This window comes from Schistocerca cancellata, chromosome 1, assembly GCF_023864275.1.
Source record: "Schistocerca cancellata isolate TAMUIC-IGC-003103 chromosome 1, iqSchCanc2.1, whole genome shotgun sequence".
Lineage (NCBI taxonomy): Eukaryota > Metazoa > Arthropoda > Insecta > Orthoptera > Acrididae > Schistocerca > Schistocerca cancellata.
In genome coordinates, this window is record NC_064626.1 from 891,824,683 (window position 1) to 891,841,186 (window position 16,504).

The 16,504-nt window shown below is 43.4% G+C and overlaps 1 non-coding gene across 1 annotated transcript; it reads left to right on the plus strand.

Moving 5' to 3' along the window:
* Positions 1-16,167: 16,167 nt before the first annotated feature.
* Positions 16,168-16,251, plus strand: Trnas-gga (transfer RNA serine (anticodon GGA)). Its single transcript is given in 2 exon segments — positions 16,168-16,207; positions 16,217-16,251. It is a non-coding gene; the product is annotated as a tRNA-Ser (tRNA).
* The last annotated feature ends 253 nt before the right edge of the window (positions 16,252-16,504 follow it).

Here is a 16,504-nt window from a genome sequence, read left to right on the forward strand (position 1 = left end):
TCAGTGTACCTGGAAGGTTCTGTTAAGAATGTCTCTTCAGATGTTTTGACTCTTTGTTTTAGTTTTCTCTTTATTTTAATATACAGGGCTATTACAAATGATTGAAGCTTTTTCATAAATTCACTGTAGCTCCATTCATTGACATATGGTCACGACCCACTACAGATACGTAGAAAAACTCATAAAATTTTGATCGGCTGAAGCCGCACTTCACGTTTCTGGCGCCAGAGCGCTCGAGAGCACAGTGAGACAAAATGGCGACAGTAGCCGAGAAAGCATATGTCGTTCTTGAAATGCACTCACATCAGTCAGTCATAACAGTGCAACGACATTCAGGACGAAGTTCTACAAAGATCCACCAACTGCTAACTCCATTCGGCGATGGTATGCGCAGTTTAAAGCTTCTGGATGCCTCTGTAAAGGGAAATAAACGGGTCGGCCTGCAGTGAGCGAAGAAACGGTTGAACGCGTGCGGGCAAGTTTCACGCGTAGCCCGCGGAAGTCGACGAATAAAGCAAGCAGGGAGCTAAGCGTACCACAGCCGACGGTTTGGAAAATCTTACGGAAAAGGCTAAAGCAGAAGCCTTACCGTTTACAATTGCTACAAGCCCTGACACCCGATGACAAAGTCAAACGCTTTGAATTTTCGGCGCGGTTGCAACAGCTCATGGAAGAGGATGCGTTCAGTGCGAAACTTGTTTTCAGTGATGAAGCAACATTTTTTCTTAATGCTGAAGTGAACAGACACAATGTGCGAATCTGGGCGTTAGAGAATCCTCACGCATTTATGCAGCAAATTCGCAATTCACCAAAAGTTAACGTGTTTTGTGCTATCTCACGGTTTAAAGTTTACGGCCCCTTTTTCTTCTGCGCAAAAAACGTTACAGGACACATGTATCTGGACATGCTGGAAAATTGGCTCATGCCACAACTGGAGACCGACAGCGCCGACTTCATCTTTCAACAGGATGGTGCTCCACCGCACTTCCATCATGATGTTCGGCATTTCTTAAACAGGGGATTGGAAAACCGATGGATCGGTCGTGGTGGAGATCATGATCAGCAATTCGTGTCATGGCCTCCACGCTCTCCCGACTTAACCCCACGCGATTTCTTTCTGTGGGGTTATGTGAAAGATTCAGTGTTTAAATTTCCTCTACCAAGAAACGTGCCAGAACTGCGAGCTCGCATCAACGATGCTTTCGAACTCATTGATGGGGACATGCTGCGCCGTGTGTGGGAGGAACTTGATTATCGGCTTGATGTCTGCCGAATCACTGAAGGGGCACATGTCGAACATTTATGAATGCTTAAAAAAACTTGTTTAGTTTTTGTACGTGTGTGCAAAGCATTGTGAAAATATCTCAAATAATAAAGTTATTGTAGAGCTGTGAAATCGCTTCAATCATTTGTAACAACCCTGTATAATCAGTTACCTCCGCTTGTCTTACGTACTTTTTCCTTTCGTTTACGCCTTTCGTTTCTACACTCCTGTAACAACCAACAACCTCGATAAGCTCTTTTTGACGCAGTTTAAGGACGTAAGCATTAATTTCTTTTTTTTATATTCTGATCTTTATTTACTCTGGGACTATGTCTTCATTGATACAGTAGCAACCCTACACCTTCGTCTGGTGATGTTAATCCATCGCTTCGTTCATAGTCTGTTTTCATGGTATATCTTCAGTTTTTAAATCGTATTTCTTGTTCACGCGTCTGGTGCACTGCATTTAAGATATTTCGAGTTTCATCACCTTCAGTTTCCTTATTGTCTACACCTCACTTCCATTCAATTCTGTAATACGTACTCAAAATTTGAGAAATTGTTCTACAGTTCCAATTCATCGCCTCATACTAGCGAAGCTCTTTCATTGAACAGAGACTTACCCGTTCTTATCCCATGTCTAGACAGGTAGGCTACCAGTATCCCCTTTCTGTCATTCAGTGTAATATTAATTCCTAGATGCCACCGCGCCAGTGATGGCGGTGTGTTTGTTAGGAGGCCAGTTGAGGCACTTGCAACCAAATAGTCTCGACCTACATTTGGACCTATGGTCTGGAGTGCGATTTGTGTTCAGTAACCGCATTCCAGTGGGTGTTTTCCAGTTGCATAGCGCTCCCCCAGATACCGCTGTTGTACACCAATGTGTTCTTCAGAGTGTAGCCTTGGCCTGTTCCATCGACAGATCTAACCATGCACTTATGGAACATCATCAGACTCCAACTTCAGTGTCATCCACATCCCCCATTAACCGTCTCTGTAACGACTGACCTAGTGCAACAGGCATAGAAGTGCATCCCACAAACTGACATCCGACAACTGTATAACACAATGCATCTTCGCTTGCATGCTTACATTCAACGTCCTGGCGATTACACCGATTATCAATGTACAAGCGTTTCAGATTTGCAATGGCTTATCTTCCGTTCACATTTTCCTGTAACCTTGCAATGTTAAACAGTTAAATGTGCTACATAGTCAAATGTATTCCGGTAATTACATTATTCTACATTAATTTAGTATGTTGTTGCAACATTTTTTCCGTCGGTGTATTTTCTGTAGGTTGTGTACTCTACGGTACGCCGTGGGTCTTAAATATTCAGTAAAGTTCTTACTGTGGTTTTAAACTGTTATTCACTCTGTGTGTAATTTAATATGTATACATGACATCGCACATTTTCATTCCAGTTTCAGTTGTTAATGCTTCTGTGAGTATATTCTCATTATGTGCTATTTGTGTCGGATCTTTGTGAGATGCCGGGGATTTGGGGAGACAGGCGATCTCGTTGTGTGAGTGTAAAATTAAGTACGCAGTGACTCATAAATGTCTTCGTTAAAATCTGACATATTCACACATAAACACACAATGTTAATATAATCATCCTATTATATTTTTAATTCCTCCGTCCGAACCGGCCTGGGGAGGACCAACACTACCGATCGGCCGCCGCGTCATCCTCAGCCCACAGGCATCACCGGATGCGGATATGTAGGAGCATGTGGTCAGCACACCGCTCTCCCGGCCGTATGTCAATTTACGAGACCGGAGCCGCTACTTCCCAATCAAGGAGCTCCTCAGTTTGCCTCACAAGCACTGAGTGCAGCCCGCTTGCCTATAGCGCTCGGCAGACCGGAAGGTCACACATTCAAGTGCCAGCCCAGCCCGACAGCGCTTAACTCCGGTTATCTGACGGGAACCGGTGTTACCACTGTGGCATGACCGTTAGCATCTTTTTAAGAGACCTAAACTAAAATCACGAAGAGAGAAAGTCGCACAACCGTCAGTACTTGAATAAGTGAAGTAATATACGAAACAACCACCGAAAAATCAGGTAACGTGATATATCCATCCTTTCTATATCAATAACAGTATAGTAAAATGTCCATATCCAGGGTGGATACCAATGCCTTACGTGTTATATGTAGGCCGTAGGCGCATAAGAACGTCACACCCACCTTCCCTCAACCCTACCCGCCTCCCCCCCCTCACCACCCGAGCACCCCACCTGCCCCTCGCGGGTAGTCAGAGAGAAGCACAGTCTGCTCTTGTTTGCTATACTTCGCTGATTGTAGCTGGTTTTTCCTTCGCCAACTAGTTTTCCACGTAGTCCCTGTCAAAAACAGCAAGATAACAGTGTATACGGATGGTATACTGTGACAGTTCAAATGGGTCTGAGCACTGTGGGACTTAACATCTGAGGTCGTCGTTCCCCTAGAACTTAGAACTACTTAAACCTAACTAACCTGAGGACATCACACACATCCATGCCCGAGGCAGGATTCGAACCTGCGACCGTAGTGGACGCGCTGTTCCAGACTGAAGCGCCTAGAACTGCTCGGCCACAGCGGCTATATGTTGTGACAATATTACTCCTAAATATTCCCTTGACAGCGAATCTGAAAGGTCAGTGTCCTAAATCCTCGTGTACCCTAATATCCTTAAGTCTTTTCTTTGTTCATACAGATGAGACTACTGATTAGTTCGGATGAGTTTCCTGAACAGTTTGGAAACATTTCTTTAGCGAGCGCAATTGCGAAGGGGATTGAAAGAAACTCTTCTTCTCCAGTGCCCTTCAGATGGAACTCACTTCATTTAAGCAGGTGTAAGAGGGCTTGATGGCCCTTATCATATCTGCTTAAATAAATAAATTTAAAATTTCTTTTTGCATGCGTGTAGTGAGGAAATTTCCAGGAGATGTAACAGACTAGCAAATAGAACCATGTTTGAAACTGTCTATGTGGACTACTGTGATGGTACATAGTTTAAAACACATTGTAGCTTCCAGAATGAAACATCCCCCAGGCTGTGGCTAAGCCATGTCTCCGCAATATCCTTTCTTTCAGGAGTGCTAGTTCTGCAAGGTTCGCAGGAGAGCTTCTGTAAAGTTTGGAAGGTAGGAGACGAGGTACTGGCAGAAGTAAAGCTGTGAGTACCGGACGTGACTCGTGCTTCGGTAGCTCAGTTGGTAGAGGACTTGCCCGCGAAAGGCAAAGGTCCCGAGTTCGAGTCTCGGTCGGGCACGCAGTTTTAATCTGCCAGGAAGTTTCACACTGTAGCTTCTCTGCATGACTGAAGTTTTCCTACCGCTTCGAAGCCACATGGATAGGGAATGAAGCGTTACCTGGTCGAAATCTTTAACCCGATTCCTATAAAGAACCACTGACTGCTGTTTTGTACAGATTTCTGTAAATCTCCCATAGCTTCACTGCATGGATCGCTTTAGGAAACTTCTTTCCGTTAGGAGACAAAAAACATCATGTCGATGATTGCAGGACGGACTGTTTCTGTGAGAAACGAGAGACAGAAATCGAAGTTGGAACTAGGTAGGTCTTCTCAATCAATATATTCTGAAATAGCGCTCATTAGGCGCGACAGATTGAGATAATTCTTTGTAGTTCGACGAAGTCTTGCAAGGCAGGAGGCTCAAAGGCTCCACGGCCAATCATTCTCCACTTCCATGGGAGATAGAAATTCTAAAGCAAAGGTCTCCCTTGCAGGCAGGTCAACAGGAAGCAACTCGTACACATGGGCAATTTTAAATGGATAGCAAAGAAGCGTGTTTCGTAGGATTTTACGCAACGTGCTCACGGGTATGTCCAATGTCCGGGCAGTTCTCCGTGCACTACACATTTGCACATCACCACTCGTCCCCTCCTGCATTGCTGTGGCCACTGCTTCCACTGTCGTCGAATCAATTCGTTTCCTCCAACTACCAGGTAGTTCCAGACCCAAGACAGTCATCAGACCAACGCCTTTTTTCAAACCCTTCAGTGTCCGTAACTTGTGCAGAGCGACGTGTGCACAGACACCATACTTGTAATACAGCTTTACAAACAGAGACCGATCCTGTATTTAGGCAGTCTTGATGAACGAAAGGAGAAGAAGCCATGTAACCGGCGCGTTAATGCCAACTTCAGTGGGTCCTGTGCATAACAGGTGTTTTCATTTACGTATTCTGACACATACAGCGCCAACTTTTGATTAATTCTCACACAATTTTTTTCTTCTGCCATACGTTTTCCCCCTTCTCAGATAATATTCCGTTGCAATTTGACGTCACTGGGACTAGTGGTGTTATTTCTACAGCGTTTTGAAAGTTTGACTTTAATTATAATCACACTGTATATTAAACTAACAAGAAAGTATCAGAACCTAATAAAAACGCGAGATGCGGTCCACCAACACTTTCACACCTTAACAGTAGGCTGTGACGGTATTCACTGCGCTACAACGACCACCGATATTACGAAGCAATTTGTAACTTGTAACCATGTCCTGGAAGCTTTAGTTGTAGCTATATTACTAAATTAAATTTAATTATAACATATCGCACCAAGCACAACGCGATTTTAATGGAACCTCAACATGCTGCTCATTTCGAATGGTATAGGGGAGAGCAGGGCTAGAAGTTACCTAGGTAAGATGTTCCGATTGAAATAACTCCGTGAGGGAAAGAGCCATGAATATGGTGGTCGTGCGGTAGTGTTCTCGCTTCCCACGCCCGGGTTCCCGGGTTCGATTCCCGGCGGGGTCAGGGATTTTCTCTGCCTCGTGATGACTGGGTGTTGTGTGATGTCCTTAGGTTAGTTAGGTTTAAGTAGTTCTAAGTTCTAGGGGACTGATGACCATAGATATTAAGTCGCATAGTGCTCAGAGCCATTTGAACCATTTGAACCATGAATATGGAGTAAATACATCGTGAAATCAAACGCCACAGCGCACCGACGGCAGCCATCGTAAACAGGCTAGTGGTCTCCGGAACATCGAAACGACAGCACGTGCGTCGATGGTTCACGTGAGTAAATACTTTTATATTTGGTATTTGTGGTTTGTCTCACGAATTTTAACTAGTAGCATTTAGTGTCTCAGTGTTTTGTATTAAGGATTTATCTGCTGATTTGGCACACAATGCGTAAATTACCTATGTTTCGTAACGTAACTAACATCTTGAAACCTCCTGGAAGTTTAAAACTGTGTTCTGGACCGAGACTCGAACTCGGGACCTTTGCCTTTCGAGGGCAAATGCTCTGCCAACTGAGCTACCCATGCACGACTCACGACCGGTCCTCACTATTGTACTTCCACCAGTACCTCGTCTCGTACCTTCCAAACTTCACAGAAGTTCTCGTGCGAACCTCGCAGGACTAGCACTACTGGAAGAAAGAATATTGAGGAGACATGGCTTAGCTACAACTTGGGGGATGTTCCAGAATGAATGAATGAAGGTAGGAGACGAGGTACTGGTGGAAGTAAAGTAGTGAGGACGCGTCGTGAGTCGTGCATGGGTAGCTCAGTTAATAGAGCACCTGCCCGCGAAAGGCAAAGGTCACGAGTTCGAGTCTCGGTCCGGCACACAGTTTTAATCTGCCAGGAAGTTTCGAAACCAACGCACACTCCGCTGCAGAGTTGAAATTTCATTATAACTAATATCTTGCTTTTATTTCAACATGTGTGATTGGGGCCATATGTTCCGTTTCTCGAGAGCACGTTGTGACCTAGTAACAACTTGCCCCAATTCATTTGTTCCACCAATGGAATGTAAATATCGATATTTTTTCCTTTGTAGTATGAGGACGTATACCCGATAAACAACATAATCGTTACTACAGTGCTAAAGTCGAGGACAATTATTGCCAAGAAGCGAATGAAGCAGGTTGGAGCCACCATAGAATCTGCTGAACGAGGGACATTGGTTACTGTGGAAGTGGCAGTAAATGCTTTAGGTCATGCAGTTCCTCCCAAGTTCATTTTCCCAAGGCTTAAATAAAAAGATTTCTTTATAAAAGACGGACCACCGGAACCTGTCGGTGAAGGAAACAGTTCAGAATGGATGACAGCTACGGAGTTCGTGAAATATAAGGATCATTTTATCAAACATCCTAAACCATCACCTGCAGATCCGATTTTGTTGTTGCTCGATAATCACCAATCTCATGCTGAAATCAATGTGGTAGAAAAAGCGAAATCTACCTCCATTATAATGCGTCAGTCCCGCCTCATTGTACACACCGCCTACAGCCGTTGCATAGTTAAGTAAATGCGCCTTTCAAAAGCTATGGTGCAAAGGCTCAGGACAATTGGCTACGCAATAATCCTGGTAAGACAATGTCGATATATGAGATCCCAGAAATTGTTAGATACGCACTAAGTCGTGCAGTGACTCCCATAAACGGTCGCGCTTACAGACTGCAGCGCCTAGAACCGCTCGCCAATTCCGCCCGATAAATAAAGGAAAAGGGAAAGGTAAAACAACAGAAGGAAATGGAAAAGGAAAAGGCAGAGGGAAGAGGAAGTCTGTTAAACTACAGGTTTTGCAAACGGGCAGTGTGAGAGTGAAGAGCAGGTGTGAGAGTGAAAAGGGCAGTTTAGAGTACTATTGTCTAGTTTGCTGTGACAGTTACTCTAATTCACGTTATGGGGAAGAATGGATTCAGTGTCAAGAATGCAAGAACTGGGCCCATTCCAGATGTAGGCACAATCGAGCCTTATTAATCTACCTATACCCGAACTGTGATTGTGATATACCTGCTGATGATTAATTAGTTATAAGTGTATACGTTTTCTGCCTATGACTGCAATATGATAGATATTTTCAGCCTAAGACAAGGCCAATATGATTGAAGACTGAATTATCAAGGCTGAGTGGTTACAAGTTATTTGACAAACTGTTAAAAGGTTAATAATGTCGTGCGAATCATTAGGTAAACATTTGTATGTTATGTAATAAGTAACTATAATTTGTACTTAAACAAACTTTACCTAATGATTCGCGCGATGTTGTTGATTATTACTTAAACAAACACATATGGTATAATTCTTTATTGTTTTTTATTTCACGAATAATAGCTTTAACAAATATTGTAACAACTTATCCCGGCTTGTTAACAATTTGCCCAAGTCGGGGTAATTTGTAATTTTCCTACTTTAGACATTAAAACGTTATTACTAAAAATATCTCGCAAAAAAGACCTAAATAGCTGTCTTAATATCAAAGTCATATATAATTTAATTTTGATTGCATCGCATGAATACTAAAATCAAGTATTCGTAACGAATTTTGAGGTTAACTAAAAATCGGAACTTGTAGCCCCGCCCTCCCCTACTCTCATGATACACAAGTTAAAATAATTCTTTTATGACTAACATGACGTCGCTAGCCATTTTATTACAACAAATCATACAATTAATGGAGGATTTTTGAGAGCTCCCCAAGTTTCTGGTGTTCACAAACGGCATATGTACATACTGGCTTCAACTGGAAGCCAATATGGCGCCTCACAACTCTGCACTGAAGGGAGATGGGGTGCATGTGGCGTAGGTTGCGTTCTGTCTTCTCATTGATCAACGTTCAAACACACGTACATAATAGCTGACATGGTAGATATCGATTTGCACGTACGCAAAGATTCCTCAACGTGCTGCTCCACGCTATGACGCCAGAAACTCGGCACACTCAATGCTCGACGTTCGGATGCAAGGTATGTGTGCCAACGGCTTAACGGTCTCCACGCTGTCGCTGGAAGTCAACCGAAGTGCTACTTGGATGAGAAATAACGGCCCCATCGTCTGCAAACACAGCGGTCGGGAGCGCGGTGTGCTGACCCCATGACCTTCCGTACTGCGTCAGAATGACGCTAAGTGGCAGAGTGTGACATGGCGAGCGATGGGAAGAGAAAAGTCCACTTTCACATAGTTAAGTAAAAAAGTCGAATACGCATCAGTACAGGAAACGGAGAATTTTGGTTCATGGTCTAGATGGGGATTCGTTTTCTCGTCAAATTGATTTCATGCCTCATAAGCTTGGGAGATTATTGTACACAGTGCGGTCGGACAGTCTAACGAATAATAAATTGATGAAGTCATGGAACGATCGATACGGTTTTTCGGAAAGCATCGAGGCTACGGTGAGGCTGAAGAGTCGCTAATCAAATCGAGATGTACATCCATATAAGAGAAAAACGAGATTCATATGCATACACCGATTTTGTTTCGAGCTCGCTACGTCGAGATAAACAGCATAAGTGGAGGGGAAAAAACAAAACTGCTCTAATTTCATGTGTTCAAATTTCGTAATTAGGTATTATTTTTCTCTATAGACATAACTATACGAACAAAATACCATAGTACTGAAACTGAAGGGATGTTCAAGGTCACTCGAATAGCTTAAGAAATCGAAATTCGCCCATTGGCTCACCTTGCTGTCGGATGACATTTATTAGTCGCAGATTCTATTGTATCTCTATATTCTCTACATTTCATATATTTCTGATCTTATTTTCAGTTTCGGTTGCATCGACTCATCTTAAAAACATGTACAGCGAAAACTATAATCTAAGATTCACAACGATGCTGTTACAGTACATGTACTACCAAACGTCTTAGGGTGTACCTAAGTACGTCGGCTACGAGAGTATACCATAAATTTTTGTAAGAACTGCTTACACTTAAGCCTCAGAGCAATGCGTTCGCGTTGGTAATATAGGCACCTGTCAGCAGGTTGTGTTACTGCTTCAAAACTGAAGTCGTGTATTGCGACTGGTACAGCTCTCATTTATAAATTAAAAAGACTTATTACAGAACTCAGTAATAAATATTTTTCGAAAATATTAAAATTTTTAGATTTAAAAATCTTTCAGATAAAATCCGTTACTTCATAGGACAAATTACAAGCATTTTAAAGCAGAGGCCAGTGCAGGGGAGCGCCTCCCGCCGATCCGAGCAATGCACAGCACAAACGTCGTAGCTGACGCATCACACAGACCCCTCCAGTATTGCATTGGACATCCACAACGAACAATCTTCACCTTGATCAATATTCACTTTGGTACTGTAATACAATTCGCCATGCTTCAAATTTTTTTCTAGGTTCACTGTAGTGACTGCAGAATTTGAGTTATTTTTACAGGGAGATCGTTAAGTGGCGAAGTCGCAATAGGTCGATGATGCTTGCAGCATGCGACGCCCCACATACTGTCTACCTTGCAACCACAATATCGGCTGCTAATGTCAGCAGGGGGCGGGACAGGAGGTACCCAATGGTGAGCACAGCGTGAGGCTATGGAGCGTAGTGGAACTGCTTACTCGAGGGGTAACTCAGAACAGTTCCACAGCGCTAGTGGTACTGATTCATAGCAGAGCAGTGGCAACGATAAACAAAGCAAACATTGCATAATATCTACAACAACGTTTGAGGAAGTTGACATTTTGTCAGAAAGGAACTCAATAAACTTTGCAGAGTAAGAAAGAAGTGGCAGACGAAATTTTGGAAATTTGTGGTAAATTCCTATGGGACCAAACTGCTGAGGTCATCGGTACCTAGGCTTACACATTACTAATCTAACATAAACTACATAAAATGGGGGGGGGGGGAGGGGCGGATTCGCGTGAGCCGTGGCAAGGCATCTAAGACCGCGAGACTGGCAGACGAAATATTATCGTTTATGCAAAGTGAGTCAGTGGAATGTGTGATGCGGATAACGCGCAAGAGGAGTGCAATGACGACGATAAGCGCTTAACATATGAAAGTGCTGCTGAAATAGATATCGAGCCATGTAATTCATGATCCTAGTGGGACAGGGAGCCACAAATACTGTCTCTAGCGAATCGTAGTAAAGAATAATGGTTGTCCAAGGAGCGGGTACTACGCATAGCCATGTACACGGAACATCATCCGTAGCATAGTAAAAAAAAAAATATTATGACAGATACCGAATAAGCGCACAGCAACATGATTGTGTGCTACATAAGAAAAACTATGGATATTCAAGGGAGGACAAGGCCCAAATGTTACAAAATTTTATTTCAGTGTGTTTCAACAATGCTCGATGCAATTTACAGCGCGTGCATGATAGTAATCTACTACAATACGCAATCAATTTCGGTTTGAAAATGTGTAGATGAGATAAAAAGACTTATCCCATCGTTTAGTAAGGAATTTATTTTCAACTCCGACCAATCGGGATTTGAAGAGGAAATACATATAAAAGGAACCCTGGAAATTAGAGATACAAAGAGAGTTATTTCAACTCACAACAAAGCCTTTATACATTCGTCTACAGTTATGTCGACCGTTAATCTGGATGGTAAATTGAGGAGTTGGTGGTGCTCCGATCCCTACGTTTCCTTCTAGTGTAAGTGATCTTGCAAGGACAGAAGCGAATATTTACGTCATAGCCAGCAAGACTGAGGAAAAGCGGCAAGAGAACTACAGAAAGTGTGCGAGCACTACGTTTGGCCAAAAGCTGGTCAAAATAACTCCCCTCTCGACGCAAAAGTTTTCTGGGTGTGGTTCCGCGTCATAATGTATGAAACTACTGCTGCTGGAGGTAAAACATCGTTTTGGCCACGGCTGCACTGGCCTTCTTCTGGGTCTACTGGTGAAGACCCAGAAGAAGGCCGCTGTAACCGTGGCCGAAACGATGGCCTTCTTCTGGGTTTACTGGAGGAGAACCAGAAGAAGACCGCTGCAACCGTGGCCTAAGCGATGGTTTTTCTCCAGCAGCAGTAGTTTTATACGTTATGACGCGGTACCATACCCAGAAAACTTTTATGTCGACTGACCGACTGACTCTGGCCGCCGAAGCCTACGCAATTAAACTTCCTTCTCCTTTATTCGTGTCTGCGTACAAAAATCGTACTCATTTAGAGCACACTATGCCTCCTGAAAAGTGTCATTGCAATTCATACCACCTGAAACCATTGGACAAATTCAGCTTTTGGGTGTATTTTCTGTCAGTGCCTATAAAACATATTGTAGCACTACCTGCGGCTACGCCTTGAAGGATAGGCAGTTCCAAGCTAAGTTCCAGGACAGACTGTTTCCCATTCGGTTCCATCTCAACACCTACATGAGGTCTTTAAGAGTGGAGACGTATCTGAATGTCCTGCACAGTTTGTAGCGCCAAGGAGTTCCCCTTGACGCACCATTTCTCATTCGGTGTTCATGGTACAAGTTAATGGTTTATTTTGAATATTTCTTGAATGTCGATGATGTCTAGTTTCTGAAGTGTAATGCGTACGTCCCATAGAAATTTGATCTCTGTACCTCCCGAATACTCATTTTCTGTTCCCCTCCTGATGTCCAAGGTAAGTTATTACCAGCTAACATTTTTCCTGTTATAACTGTTAACACCATTTCAAATGAGACAAAAGATTGAACTTGCGACCTCGCACTCAAAGGGTTCCTTGTAAATCGTTCTGGACCCATTCTTCTCGAATTCTCTGTAAGATGTTTTAAGTTTCGAAACTCCCATTCACAACGCCTCAGACACGGCCAACTGATTCGACTCACATTCTTTTTCAGATTGCCTTTGTACAACCTCAAAACTAAAGAATCTCAGATATTTTCACTCAAAAACTCCCCCCAACCTCCCTCCCTCACCCCCTCCACAACCCCGTTTTTGAGAAAAGTACCCTTAAAGTTAATGATGCGGAATCGACTCAGAATTAATGAGGCCGTAGATAATTGAAACTTCTACATTTTTCAACATATAAGCGGCCTCAAAACACATTTTTCCCCAGAAATCGAGAAAAGAAACTGTTTTCATTGCCACTTTTGTATCCATAAGGTATGCGTTGTTAAAAGAAAGCATGACTGCCGTAGCCACCAAGACATCAGGCTCAGAAGCAGAGAACCAGTGATTCATTCCCAGTTGTATTCTTCGTTTACTTTTCATTTGTATTTCTCCGCATTGCATCTGATTGGAGTAAGAAGGTTAATAAGGTAAGTAAGTCAATAAGAAATGGTAACAAAGTAGCCAAATAAATTTCTCGTACAAATGCTATCAGCAATGAGTTAAAATTTTAAGCCTCGTAATAAGAAAGCTATTCCGAGTAAGTTTACTGTGAAGATGAGAATTTGGCGTTCGTTATCGCATAAGGGAGAGAAAATAACATTATTAGCAGTCGGCTGTGTATTCATACACGGTGCATTACTCCATCACAGCGTCTGGGAAATTGTTGCCCATAGTTTCCCTGTGCTTATAAGAAACTAAAAATTAATTTCTTCCTCGGTGTAAAAAAGTTTACTTCGCTTGTTCCAGATGCAGCAAATACACTGAAGAGCCGAAGAAACTGGTACATGTGACGAATATTGTGTGGGGCCCCCGCGAACACGCAGAAATCCCGCAACACGACGTGACTTGAACACGATGAATGTCTGAAGAAGTGAAGGAACTGACACCATGAATCCTTCAGGACTGTCCATAAATGTGTAGGAGTACGTGGGGGTGGAGACCTCTTCTGAACAGCACGGTGCAAGGCATCCCAGATATGCCCAATAATGTTCATGTCCGGGGATTTTGATGGCCAGTGGAAGTGTTTAAACTCAGAAGAGTGTTCCTGTAGCCACTCTGTAGTAATTCTGAACGTGTGGGGTGTCCTGCTGGAATTTCCCAAGTCAGTCGGAATGCACAACGGGTATGAATGGATTCAGGTCATCAGACAGATGCTTACTTACGTGTCACCTGTCGGAGTCGTGTCTAGACGTATCAGGGGTCCCACATCACTCCAACTGCGCACGCCACACACCATTACAGAGCCTCCAACAGCTGGAACAGGTCCATGCTAAAATGCAGGGTCCATGGATTCATGAGGTGGTCTCGATACCCGTACACGTCCATCTTCTCGATATAGTGAGAAATGAGACTCGTCCGACCAGGCACCCTGTTTACAGTCATCAACAGTCCAATGTCGGTGTAGACGGGCCCAGGCGAGGCGTAAAGCTTTGTCTCGTGCAGTCATCATGGGTGCACGAGTGGGCCTTCGGCTCCGAAAACCCATATCGATGATGTTTCGTTGAGTGGTTTATACACTGACACTTGTTGATGGCCCAGAACTGAAATCTGCAGCAATTTGCGGAACGGTTGCTCTTCTGCCACGTTCAACGATTCTCTTCAGTCGTCGTTGTTACCGTTCATGCAGGATCTGTTCCCTTCAGCAGCGATGTCGGAGATTTGATGTTTTACCGGAATGTGATATTCACGGTACACTCGTGAAATGGTCCTACGGGAAAATCTCGTGTCCCATCAGTCGTGCGCCGATTATGACGCCACGTTGAAACTACCTGAAATCTTGATAACCTGTCATTTTAGCAGCAGTAACCGATCTAACAGTTGCTCCAGACACTTGTGGTCTTACATACTCTTCGCCGACCGCAGCACCATTTTCTTCCTGTTTACTTATCTCAATATTTGAATATGCATGCCTATACCAGTTTCTTTGGCGCTTCAGTGTAGAACAACTCAATTTGCAAAACATAGCTTGAGAACATTTTAAAATTATTCGTTTCCGATAACAAGTTTAGCCTCAAATTGGGTTTTTGAGTGGACAAAGTAACACTGTCATGTATGACACCAAAAAAAAGCACTACGTCTTCCGGCCGCAAGTGGCCGACCGCCGTGTCATCCTCAGAGGGGATGCGGGTAGGAGGGGAGTATGGTCAACACACCGCTCTATCAGTCGTTATGATGGTTTTTTTTTTTTTTTTTGACCGGAGCCGCTACTGTTCGGTCGAGTAGCTCCTCAGTTGGCATCACGAGGCTGAGTGCACTCCGAAAAATGCAGAATGCAACAGTGCACGGCGGCCCGGACGGTCACCCATCGAAGTGCCTGCCACGCCGGACAGCGCATAACTTCGGTGATCTGACGGGAACCGGTGTAGCCACTGCGGCAAAGCCGTTTCCAACCGTGTATCATAGGATTTTTTATAAATGATGAGGCTCAATGGAGTTGCATGGTAGAAATAATTCCGCCGAACTGCACATCCTTGTTACCTATGTGATTTTTATTGCGAGATAAATTTTTATTTTCAGATTTTTATGTCTGCTGATGGAAACTCAGCGAGAATTGCACAACCGAGCGTGTGCAGTAACGATTCACAGCATAACTGATGATCAACTTTCAGTACCCATTTTTTAGAGTGTGTTGTCTTATTGCGTGTGAACAATAAAACTAAACCCGAAAAAGAGAGATTTGTAAATTTAAACCAGCTTCTGTAAAGTCTGGAAGGTAGGAGACGAGATAATGGCAGAAGTAGAACTGTGAGTACCGGGCGTGAGTCGTGTTCGGTAGCTCACATGGTAGAGCACTTGCCCGCGAAAGGCAAAGGTCCCGAGTTCGAGTCTCGGTCGGGCACACAGTTTTAATCTGCCAGGAAGTTTCATATCAGCGCACACTCCGCTGCAGAGTGAAAATCCCATTCTGTAAACCTAGTTAGTTTTGCACGGAATCTTCGGAAGGAACGATGATGTTAATCAAAGATTGCTTTCGTTAGATGTTTATCTGCCGGAAGTATACTTGCTTCGTATGTTTATACAAAGAGTACCATTCATCTGTTTGTTCGAATGAAATTGATGGCATGTGACAGAGTGAGTGAGATAGTGATTGTAAAGTGATCAGTAATAAATAGTTTTTTTTAATTTTCCCATTTGTTTGAGAAACTTATATGGTTATTATTTCCTGTTGCTTTGCTTACCTTATTAACTCTACCAATTTCGAAAAGAAAAAGTATAAATAAAAGGGAAACCTGCAGAAAGCAAGTAGGAATCCAACACAAGTTACGCTTTCAACAGCCTCGGTCCCTACACCAGTGGCGCTTTCGATGAACATCCCTTAACATAATGTGTACATGAGCGGATTCTTTCCTTGATTTATAGGATAATAGCCGGCCTGAGTGGCCGAGCGGTTAAAGGCGCTACAGTCTGGAACCGCACGACCGCTACGGTCGCAGGTTCGAATCCTGCCTCGGGCATGGATGTGTGTGATGTCCTTAGGTTACTTAGGTTTAAGTAGTTCTAAGTTCTAGGGGACTTATGACCACAGCAGTTGAGTCCCATAGTGCTCAGAGCCATTTGAACCATTTTTTTTTTCTAGGATAATACGCGTTTGCGGACGACGTATATATTGATGAAAAATGCTGAGGTTTTCCCCGTGAGTGACGAACGAACGAGTGATCTGGCTAGCTAGCAGTATAAAGCAGACATCACATTAGAAGCAGCTTAAAA